Genomic DNA, 11,629 nt, shown 5'->3' with positions numbered 1-11,629 from the left:
GTGAGCCCGCAGCACGGAGCTCACTGCAGACATTGTCGATCTAGAAAAATAGACACCCCTCGATCAGAAGGCTATGTATTAAGTTGGCCGAAGACCAACCGTCTCATGCATTTAGTATTAGAAATATATAGCCATAAGCTTGACTACGGTGCGGCCATTTTAAAGCGACTGAAATCGCCATCTTGTTTTCTCTAACGTTGCCTTTTTGCCTCATGTAAAACTGCTTTGCTGAAATATTCTTCTTCTTCACTGGTGCACAATGCAAGGCCGCGAGTGGCAGTTGAAACATAACGCAGTAACTCAGACAGAAATGCCCGGTCCTCCCTCGCATATCCTTGGATAGTGAGCAGGAAGGCATTCTAATCAGTACAACAGGTGCCAGCTAGTCTCGGTAAGCACAGTAGAAATGCTAGAGCGAACATTAAAAGTATTGAATTATGCTCTTCTTTGCGGCCCTCCTTCCCTGAGAGACACCCCGGCACACAAATAGAAACTAGGAGATAGCAAGGCCTGGAATGTGTCTCTCCCTACGCACAGCTTGCCTGCAGAAACAGAAGCATTGTGTTCTTTAAAACAAAGACTTGTGTCTGTGAGCTTACAAAATTGCAAACTGTTATTAAATGAATGTTTGAAGGCGTCATACTCTTCACCATTGTCAATCATCATGCCTCGTTCAAAGGAAATGCAATAGGGGCGGTATAAGTTGTGACACTACTGATTACTACATGCTTGTTTTGTATATATGTAACTGTTGTACGAATTTCTCTCTTGCGTCCCCCGAGGCCTGGTAGAGACACGTCGCGGGGCGTGGGACCAGTTGGCCAACTGAGATTAGTTGCTTTGCAATAAACCCTAGATTTTGGGAATACAACCTTGTGTCTGGCATATCAGTTCGTGTGTGGTGATTGTGCCTTGTTTCCATATGCGAGGGTCCCTCAGGGGCCCCTTCAAGATGGCGCCCGAATAGGGACCATCGTGTATGTTGAAAAATAAGGAAGGCAAGAGGAACGGCGAGGACGGGACGATCGAGCCGGGATCAAGAGGTGTTCGGGGCACCCCTGCAAAAGAGATGAGAGATTCCTTTGCAGATCTGCACACAACTGATCCCTGATCGACGTGCCCGGCCAGAGAACAAGAGGGCGAGCGTCCCGAAACGAGGCAGAGTGAGCCAAAATACTGTCATGACCACTGGGTTCCCTCTTAAAAAAGCCCCCAAGGTTTCCTGGTTAGTTGCCTACAATTCCTGGTCCAAGGGTAGGCAGAACATAGTGGGTTAACTGGCAGAATACACTTCCTCATCTCCCAACATGGTGCCTGGGTGGTGTACCTAGAATTGGGATGTGCGGTCTAGTTGCAGCTGATCCAGAGTATTTAAGCCCCTCCCCCTTGTTGTTCCGTGCTTCGCGTCTTTTTGCCTTTGCAGTGACGCTTACCGCGGTCCGGATTCCGGTCAGAAAGTTTCCTGATATCCCTTCCACAATCTCCTCTCTAGTTATCCCTCAGTCCGTTCACCCATTTTTTCCCTGTATTTCCTTAAGTGCCCAGTCTCCTGCCTTTATGTGCATCTCAGCGGCATTTGGTGCTCGTGAGGCGTCGGACGAACTCTGAGAGAAACGCTCTCTAATACGTTTCCTCGTCCACCTCAGAATAAAACCGCAAGTACTTTTTGTGTAGAACACATTCATGGCAGTCAGTTAGCGCTAGTGTTGCGCATTGTTGTATTCTATAAATTTTCACTCATTAGTGACGAGGCTTCATTCCTATGACCTGCGTGTGCATTTTCAGGAGCTGTTGCGCCTCACAAAAGCACTTGTGCTCTTGCTCAGCACACTGATGTTAGTCACGTTGTTTATTCTGCATTTTCCAGAAGAAAGATGTATACATTGTTTTACCCACTTACACGAGTTGAAGGAGGATTTTCGTTTTCGTTCCATTTTTCTTTAATTAGGAATTGGGTGTGGTGCTAATGATTCTTTTGTTGTGAGAATTAGCTGTTCAGTCCCTCCTAGTGTGTGTGAGTGAATTAGTGACATATTTGTACCTTGGTTGCCATATTCTACATTTGTACTAGGTCTTAAGGGAGGGCTAATTCCAGTTAGAAATAGTCTTGTAGTATACACGCATTCATTTCTAAAAGGTACTCTCCCTTATTGTATTTCCAACGAACCAACCATAGTTAAGTGAGAGGGTTTGCCACTACCTGACTCTTTCACTTCAGCCAATCCTTTCTGTGCATTATTTTAGAAACCCCACCACATTTTTTCCTTGTCTGATTTCCCAATCTACAGAACATGCGCCCCTGCACAGAAGCAGGATGGATAGCCCACCATATCATAATTTAAGGTAAAAGAAGAAGGGAGTTACGTTGATGTTATGGAAGAGTTTGGGATAGACTGACTAGCTACTCTCGGGTATATTAGAGAATCTCCTTTTGATCAGCTCCTTGCATTGTTTCCCAGATTCTAGGTGGATTTGGAGATAGTTTTAGTCACGAGACAAAAGAGAGAGAGCAACGCTCCCTGAGAAGAGTGGTGTCCCCGCAGAGTCTAAGGTAAGCGTTACAGAACACGAAGCCGTACCGAAAAATACTCTGCCTGGACATCATGGGGACTCCTGAAGTAGATCAGCTAACCCAACTTCTGGGAGATCTAAGGGCAGAAGTCCATGCAGCCCGAGCTGAAACCAGTGCTCTTAGAAGAGACCTTGGAATGAATAGGGAACGGACAGAAGAGCTTGCTCGTCAAATGTTACTGAATCAGGCGGGACAGGTACCCTTACCCCAAAGCAATGCTCAGGCATACACCTCTACTTCACACCCAGTTCCAGTCCAAGTAGTCATTCCAGGGAATATTCCTTTGGCTCCACCAGAGCGCTTTACGGGGGACCCAAAAAGGTTTGCAGTGTTCTTGAATCAGTGCAGATTGCATTTCCTGTGCAGACCCGGTGTGTTCCCCAATGACCAATCCAAGGTCGCATTTGTGTTGTCTTATCTGGGAGGATATGCAGCAGATTGGTCCATTCCCTTAGTCAACAGGGATGATCCAGTGTTACAGAACTTTGCGGAATTCCAACGAGAGTTAGAAAAGCTGTTTGCTCGTCACACGCAAGGACAGGCATTAGACAATGAGTTGCTGTCACTCAAGCAGGGCAATCAAGAGTTACTTGCATATGTGGCAACTTTTAATAGTTTGGTGGCAGAAACAAATTGGCCTACTGAAAAAAGAACAACACTATTCTATCGTGGGTTGCGCAGTGAGCTGAGGGATGTTTTGGCCCAAGTTGTGAATCCACCTAAAGGCATTGCAGAATTTAAAGACTTGACTATTCAGTTGGATCATCGTCTTCAGGACCGAAGAACAGATCGAGCTTGTCAAGACAATCAACCTTTTGTAGTCCGTTCCAGAGAACCAATGGTAAGGTCAGGAGGGGAAGCACATCCGGAACCTATGCAGTTGGGCGGAATCCGAGGCCCAATCTCCCAAGTAAAGAGAGAGAAGAGACGGCAACTGCAGTTGTGCTTGTATTGTGGAAAGGCTGGCCACTTTTTGAAAGAGTGCCCAGTGAAGCCTGCTCGGAAGCCTATAGGAGGTGTTAATCAGGACAAAAAAGAACAGATGGCGGAAAACTCCAGTGCCCGACAAGTCTAGAGGTCCGCTTGTCGAGCAAGGAAAGGGTTGCAGCGACCTCACACTTTGTGTTTCCTATCGTCCTTTTCGGTCATGAGACTCCCACTGAAAGGCATGCATTAATTGCATACATTGATTGTGGAGCAATTGGCAATTATATGGATCAGAATCTGGCTAACAAATTGGGAATCTCCTTAAGGAATAAGTTAGAAGCCGAGAACGTTTCTGGGGTGGATGGTACTCCATTGGTGTCAGGCCCCGTCACACAATGCACTAACTCCCTATTTATGCTTTGCCAGGAAGGACACAAGGAGAGGATCTCTTTTGACCTTATTCAAGCCCCGCAATTCCAAATCATCTTGGGAATACCCTGGCTGTAAAAGCACAACCCATTAATTGATTGGGTTTCTCGAACCCTGACCTTTTCCTCTAAGTGTCAGAGTTTGTGTTTTTCAGCAGAAGGTTCAGGAATAACGAGAAAGCCTGATGCAACTACCGAAACTACCTTAGGGGTTTTAGGTTCGTTACCAGGACAATATCAAAGATTTCAGAGTATCTTTCAAGAAGAAAGGCAAGCAGAAGTGTTACCCCCACACAGACCATATGACTGTCAAATTGATCTCATTCCTGAAGCCCAGCTTCCGTGCAGCAGAGTTTACGCCCTCACCGAAAAAGAAAATGTTCATCTGAGATCCTATTTGGATCAGTACCTAGCAAATGGTTTTATCAGGCCATCTAAGTCTCCGGTGGCATCACCTCTCTTTTTTGTGCCCAAAAAGGAGGGCAAATTGAGAACCTGCATTGACTACAGAGCATTAAATCAAACTACTGTGAAGAACCGTTATCCTCTTCCCCTTATTTCAACTTTGCTGGATCAGGTAAAACAGAAACAAATATTCACCAAGCTAGATCTTCGAGGAGCCTATCATCTTATTCGCATTAAGAAAGGTGAGGAGTGGAAAACCGCCTTTCGAACGCGGTTCGGGCTCTTTGAGTACCAAGAGATGACCTTTGGGCTTTGCAATGCTCCCGCGGATTTTCAGTCCTTCATGAATGACATCTTCAGAGAATTGTTGGACATCTGTGTAGTGGTTTATGTGGATGACATTTTAATCTTCTCCGCAAACCTTTTGGGTCATGTGAAGCATGTGACTTCTGTGCTTCAGACCCTGGAGGAAAACTCGCTGTATGTGAAGTTGGAGAAATGTCAGTTTCATGTCATGGAAGTGGAGTTTTTGGGTTTCATTCTGTCTGCAAGTGGAATCAAGATGGACAACAGAAAAGTCGATGCCATTCTTTCTTGGCCTGCTCCTACTTCCGTCAAAGGAATCCAGAGTTTTCTTGGATTTGCACATTTTTACAGGCGATTTGTTTCGGATTTCTCTCGCTTGGTTCATCCCATCACCTCATTACTTAGAAAAAATAGAAAATTTGATTGGACTGAAGAAGCAGATGAGGCTTTTAAGAAACTAAAGTAACGGTTTACTGCTGCGCCAGTCCTCCAATATCCAAGACCAGACCTTCCGTTTGTGGTGGAGACCGGCGCCTCAAATGTAGCCATGGGAGCTGTGTTGTCTCAGCGCGATCCCGACACCCAAGAGCTGCATCCAGTGGCCTTTTGGTCTAAGAAATTATCCGCTGCAGAATTGAACTATACAATTACCGATAAAGAACTTTTGGCAATAAAATGCGCATTGCAGGAATGGAGGCAACATCTGCTCGGCGCAAGACATACTGTGACCATTTACACGGACCATCGAAAATTTGCAATATTTACGCTCAGTGAAGGCACACTCCTCTAGGCAATTGCGATGGGCCCTCTTTTTTGCCGAATAGGACTTCATCATTACCTTCAGACTTGGAGTGCAAAATGGGAAGGCGGATGCTTTATCCCGTATTGGAAAAGGGGAGGAAGCTTATGTGCCTGTGAATCCTGCGGAGAAGATACTCGGAGTCATGGATACCACAGACTCGACCTTTGAAGAGCTACGAAATGAGGAGATTAGAACCAGTATCCCTCAGGAGGAGTTGATGCAATGGGAGTCGAGAGGAGAACATTTTACTGTTCAGAATGGGTTACCTTTTTTTCAAGAACGTTTGTACTTGCCCACACTCAATCTGCAAGAGCAAGTGGTTGCTAACTATCACAGAGCCCTGTTGGAAGGTCATCCCGGGATCACCAAAACTTTGAACAGGGTTAAGAGATCGTATTGGTGGCCTACCTGGAGAAAAGATGTTATTCAATATTTGAGAACTTGTGGAAACTGCGCCCAAAATAAAATCCAAAAGAAAAGGCCTGCAGGCCTTCTTCAACCGTTGAAGGTACCACCTGCACCCTGGCACACCATTTCTATGGATTTCATTACTGATTTTCCGAATTGTGAAGGTTTTGATATCATTTTGGTTGTGGTTGACACATTCTCAAAGATGGCACATTTTGTAGCATTGAAAGGATTACCTATAGCTTCAGTCTTGGCTAAAACCTTTTTGGAAAATATTGTGAAACTGCACGGTTTCCCTACGATAGTAGTTTCTGATGAAGGAAGCCAATTTGTCTCCAAATTTTGGAGGAAATGTTGTGAATTAGCAAAAACCGAGGTACGCTTGTCAACAAGTCACCATCCCCAGACCGATGGCCAAACTGAGCGAACCAATCAAACTCTGGAGCAGTACCTCAGATGTATGCTACATCAACTTGAAGACACCTGGCTAAATGTTTTGTGGATAGCGGAATATGCATATAATAACTGTGCATGCATCCACAGGGTTAAGTCCCTTTTACATCCTGCATGGTCGGCATCCACGTACTTCGGCCTACGATCCCCCTGGACCATTGGAAATGCCTGCAGTAAAATCTCTGCACGAACAGATCACCACAGCTGTAGCTCAAGCAAGAGATCAATTGTCTTTGGCTAAAGAATCTCAGAAATAATTTGCCGATAGCAAAAGATGTGATGCTCCAGAGTATAAAGTGGGGGATTTGGTGTGGTTAGCCACCCGGAACTTGACTTTGAAAGGATCTCGAAAATGTCTTCCACGATTTCTGGGGCCCTTTGCCATTGAGAAAATAATCAATCCAGTAGCCATGAAGCTAACCCTCCCAAGAACCATGAAAATCCACTCTTTAGTTCATGTTTCCCTTTTAAAACCAGTGCATCCTAACACACGAGTCCAAGAAGCTCCAGCTCCTGTGGGAGTAGAGAACGATCAGCTTGAATATGAGGTCAAGGCCATCCTGGACTCTAAGATTGTACGCAATAAACTATTCTACTTAGTGGATTGGAAAGGATACGGTCCTCAGGACAGAACTTGGGAACCTCTTAAATCTTCATGCCCCTAGATTGTTAAAGACTTTTCACCGCAATTACCCGTGCAAACCAAAGAAAGGGAGCTCCAGTTTAGGAGGGGTTTTGGGGGGGAATACTGTCATGACCACTGGGTTCCCTCTTAAAAAAGCCTCCAAGGTTTCCTGGTTAGTTGCCTACAATTCCTGGTCCAAGGGTAGGCAGAACATAGTGGGTTAACTGGCAGAATACACTTCCTCATCTCCCAACAGGGCCGCCTGGTTGGTGTACCTAGAATTGGGATGTGCGGTCTAGTTGCAGCTGACCCAGAGTATTTAAGCCCCTCCCCCTTGTTGTTCCGTGCTTCGCGTCTTTTTGCCTTTGCAGTGACGCTTACCGCGGTCCGGATTCCTGTCAGAAAGTTTCCTGATATCCCTTCCACAATCTCCTCTGTAGTTATCCCTCAGTCCGTTCACCCATTTTTTCCCTGTATTTCCTTAAGTGCCCAGTCTCCTGCCTTTGTGTGTATCTCAGCGGCATTTGGTGCTCGTGAGGCGTCGGACGAACTCTGAGAGAAACGCTCTCTAATACGTTTCCTCGTCCACCTCAGAATAAAACCGCAAGTACTTTTTGTGTAGAACACATTCATGGCAGTCAGTTAGCGGTAGTGTTGGGCATTGTTGTTTTCTATGAATTTTCACTCATTAGTGACGAGGCTTCATTCCTATGACCTGCGTGTGCATTTTCAGGAACCGTTGCACCTCATGAAAGCACTCGTGCTCTTGCTCAGCACACTGATGATAGTCACGTTGTTTATTCTGCATTTTCCAGAAGAAAGGTGTATACATTGTTTTACCCACTTACACGAGTTGAAGGAGGATTTTCGTTTTCATTCCGTTTTTCTTTAATTAGGAATTCAGTGTGGTGCTAATGATTCTTTTGTTGTGAGAATTAGCTGTTCAGTCCCTCCTAGTGTGTGTGAGTGAATTAGTGACATATTTGTACCTTGGTTGCCATATTCTACATTTGTACTAGGTCTTAAGGGAGGGCTAATTCCAGTTAGAAATAGTCTTGTAGTATATACGCATTCATTTCTAAAAGGTACTCTCTCTTATTGTATTTCCAACGAACCAACCATAGTTAAGTGAGAGGGTTTGCCACTACCTGACTCTTTCACTTCAGCCAATCCTTTCTGTGCATTATTTTAGGAACCCTGCCAAATCTCTTCCTTGTCTGATTTCCCAATCTACAGAACATGCGCCCCTGAACAGAAGCAGGATGGATAGCCCACCATATCATAATTTAAGGTAAAAGAAGAAGGGAGTTACGTTGATGTTAAGGAAGAGTTTGGGGTAGACTGACTAGCTACTCTCGGGTATATTAGAGAATCTCCTTTTGATCAGCTCCCTGCATTGTTCCCCAGATTCTAGGTGGATTTGGAGATAGTTTTAGTCACGAGAAAAAAGAGAGAGAGCAACGCTACCTGAGAAGAGTGGTGTCCCCGCAGTGTCTAAGGTAAGCGTTACAGATACGCAGACACAACGTCATTGGTTGCGTCAGTATACGGACAAATTGTGTCTTGAAAAGAGAACTTGATTCATCAGGTGAGTCGTGCCCTGATTCAAAAGTGATCCTGATATTGGTTGAGAGTCGATTTTGCAAAATCAAACACCCAGTGTAAGTTTGATTAGCCAAGTGTAAGGTTAAAACATGCCTGGGGTATTGTCCACCCTAGTGGGATTTTTCCGCTGCGGCGGACAATCTCTGGAAACTGGCCAGGTCGCGCCACCCGAGGGGTTGTCAGTGTATGAGATGTATGTGAAGTATGGTGTGGGCGCGATAATGTTTTGTGAGATTTGGCATAAGCAAACCAGAAAGCAGGAAGATCTTCAATGGCCGAATCATGGGAGTTTTGAAATGACAAGAATAGATAATTTGGAGAAAGTGTTGATGAAAAAGAAAACCCCCCTGCAGTATTTGATATCCTTAGGGACTGGAGAAGGGAAGCAATGCTTCGCTGGAAAAGTAGGGAGAAACATGTACACAGGCATAAGACGAAAGCAGAGAGAGCGGAGGAAAAGAAAAAGAGGAGGAGTGGAATGATAGTTTGAGAAAGTCAAACAGACGTGAGCAATTGAGCATAGAAAAGATATACCCACAACGGGAGTTGCATTCATCAGACGTATTAATAGATAAAATATTGACAGACGCAAAGCAAGGTCCAAGAAGAGAGACTTAAACGATCACGTCAGTAGCAACTGCTCAGCCCCCTCCTGCAGCTCAGCCCCTCCCAATTGACTAAATCCCAGTCCAGCTACACACTGCACAAACAGAGCCTCCCATTAGCCAGTCAGCGCCGCAACAGTCACCTCCCGGTCCTGCTGTCCCATCCGCACCGCCCTCTCAAGAGATCTGTTCTGTCCCATCTGCCCTTTCCGTGATTGAACTTGAACTTGTTGAAAAAGAAGAAGGGGCCGAACAAAGGGGATGTACGAGAGTAACTCATAGTGCGATTAGCAAGGAGAAGAAGTGAGAGTTGCAAGAACAGGCCGAATTGTATATAGATGGGAATGATGAAACATCAGCGATGGCTTCAATATTCGACTTCAGGAGGAGCAACGAAAGACAGGTAGTGTTGGAATGCATGGGGGAATATCTAGTGGCTAGATGGAAACAGTTAATTGTGAAGCTGCCTCCACAATGACTGTTGGATTTGAATGCATTGGCACGTTGTAGAGGGAGGGATGAAGAGATGAGGGAACATGTAGACCGACTCTTTGAACTTAAGAATGAACTTGACAATGAATATGCTGAAATGTTTGCCACACCTGGGTATAGGAGTAGAGATATTAGGAGAGATAGAACTGAAGCGGTAGAACCCTATATACAGCGGCGATATTTGTTGTCGTCAAGACAGACAGGTGACCGACTAAGAGTGTGTATAAGAGAGGCGTTGAAATGGATTTCAGATCCTAGTGGTCCCACAATGGAGATACCCGAGATATTTCATGAATACACCTTGCCCAGAAAAGAAAAACACTGCAGATAATGGCTGAACATCTGATAGACAAAGATATAAATGAGAAGAAAGCCCGCCCCCCTGAAATAATAGCAGTATATAAGAGGGCATTTGAACGCGGAACAGGAGAAACAGCCTTATCACTCGATTTGGGAATATTACTACAGATGGGGGAGGAACAGTGAGTGCGGTATTTCCCATTAGAGAAGATCCACCTACCTTTGTGCCAAAAGTAGAGATTCCTGCAACAGGCACCTTAGCAGCGCAGGTAACGCCAGCCCATTATACCGCCCAATATGTACATGTTCCCTTTCCCAGACAGGAAGTGAACAACATAAAACAGACGATTCCCGATATAAGAAAGAATCCTGCAGGATTCCATAAAGAAATAGAGTCCTGTTTGCAGTCATCCGTACTCACTATGGGTGACATAGATTTAATATTCCCAGTAATACTGCCATCAGACATATGGAAGCAAATAAGAAAAGTGGATGATGCAACGGCTTATGGTGCCACATGGGCGGATTTAGTAGTAGAGGATAGGAATAAAGAGGTGCGAGGGAAACCAGGGCCAAATATGGTGGCATTACCAGCACGAATAATACAGAAACTGAAAGGAATTGTTCCAGAGAAGTAGTATACAATGATACCTTTCCTCATCAAACAAGCCTTGATAGCTTTCCACGCCCCTTTAGGGCGGGATATCCGGTCCCTATGACGTCATATCCTGGGCGTGACCCCCTGGGGCTTCCCCCGGAAGTTCTGCCTGGGCAAAATCCTGTCCCGGAAGTGATGTAGATGTGTTTAACAGGCCCCGGGTCCTTAGCGGGGGTGTCCCACCGGATGTGACATCATGGGGGCTATCGGGAAGGTCCCCCCAAGGGTTGGGGCCCCAAGGGGACTTCCTCCGGATGCCCCCCAAAGAACCGCAAATGTGGAGCGGGGTTTTGAAGGGTGGGGCGTGGCGTGCAGGGTGTATATATATAGCAGTGTTTTGGCTGTAGGTCCAAGCCAATCCTGAGGACCGGGTTGAAATTCTGATTAAACAGCATCAGCGCGACCGGGCAGGTGCGGTAAGGTATACATAAGATTGAAGCTTTGGGCGTTGACCAGGGGTGGCTGTGTTAAAGAGGGTCTTGAGTATAGGGTGGCAGGGTGTCTACACTTATAATAAGACAGGTAAGAATTAGAAAAATAAAAAATAAAAAAAAAATAAAAAATCGAAAATACATTTGTAATTATATAAAAAATGGGAAATATTAATTTTTTTTATGATTAGAAAAATTAATATTTCATAATTTTCCAGCCGGTTATGCTGGGGAGAAAACTTTTTTTTAAAAAAAAATAATAATTTATGAATAATAATATTCATAATAAATGTTGGGGTGATGGGTCTGAGTCCAACAGGCTTGTGATGCAAGACCCTATGGTTCTGCAAGGGTCCATTTGTGAATACTGGGCCATCGGTGGAGGTCTCTGTCCTTTTCAAGGCACTCAGGCTGCAAAATGACATGCACAAGGGTCTGCGCAAGCCATGTTCACCCCACACCCCTGCCAGCCGTCTATATATATATATATATATATAGAGAGAGCTCAAAAGATGTTGGGCCCAGCCCCGTGGTGTTACAGCTGTAATTCAACAGGAACAGGCCCAGCGGACATGGTGTTGATCTCTGAAATTCCAGGGGAGGCCGGAAATG

At 45.2% G+C, this 11,629-nt stretch overlaps 1 protein-coding gene across 4 annotated transcripts in view; it reads right to left on the bottom strand.

Annotated features, from left to right (window-relative positions):
* The window catches only part of ARHGAP1 (Rho GTPase activating protein 1), a 902,391-nt gene that overhangs the window by 588,036 nt on the left and 302,726 nt on the right, over window positions 1-11,629 (bottom strand). The gene's annotated exons all lie outside the window — the stretch shown is intronic.

The sequence above is a fragment of the Ambystoma mexicanum genome, chromosome 11, assembly GCF_040938575.1.
Source record: "Ambystoma mexicanum isolate Mex_15411 chromosome 11, UKY_AmexF1_1, whole genome shotgun sequence".
NCBI classification, from domain to species: Eukaryota; Metazoa; Chordata; class Amphibia; order Caudata; family Ambystomatidae; genus Ambystoma; species Ambystoma mexicanum.
This window is presented reverse-complemented; position numbering and strand designations above follow the sequence as displayed.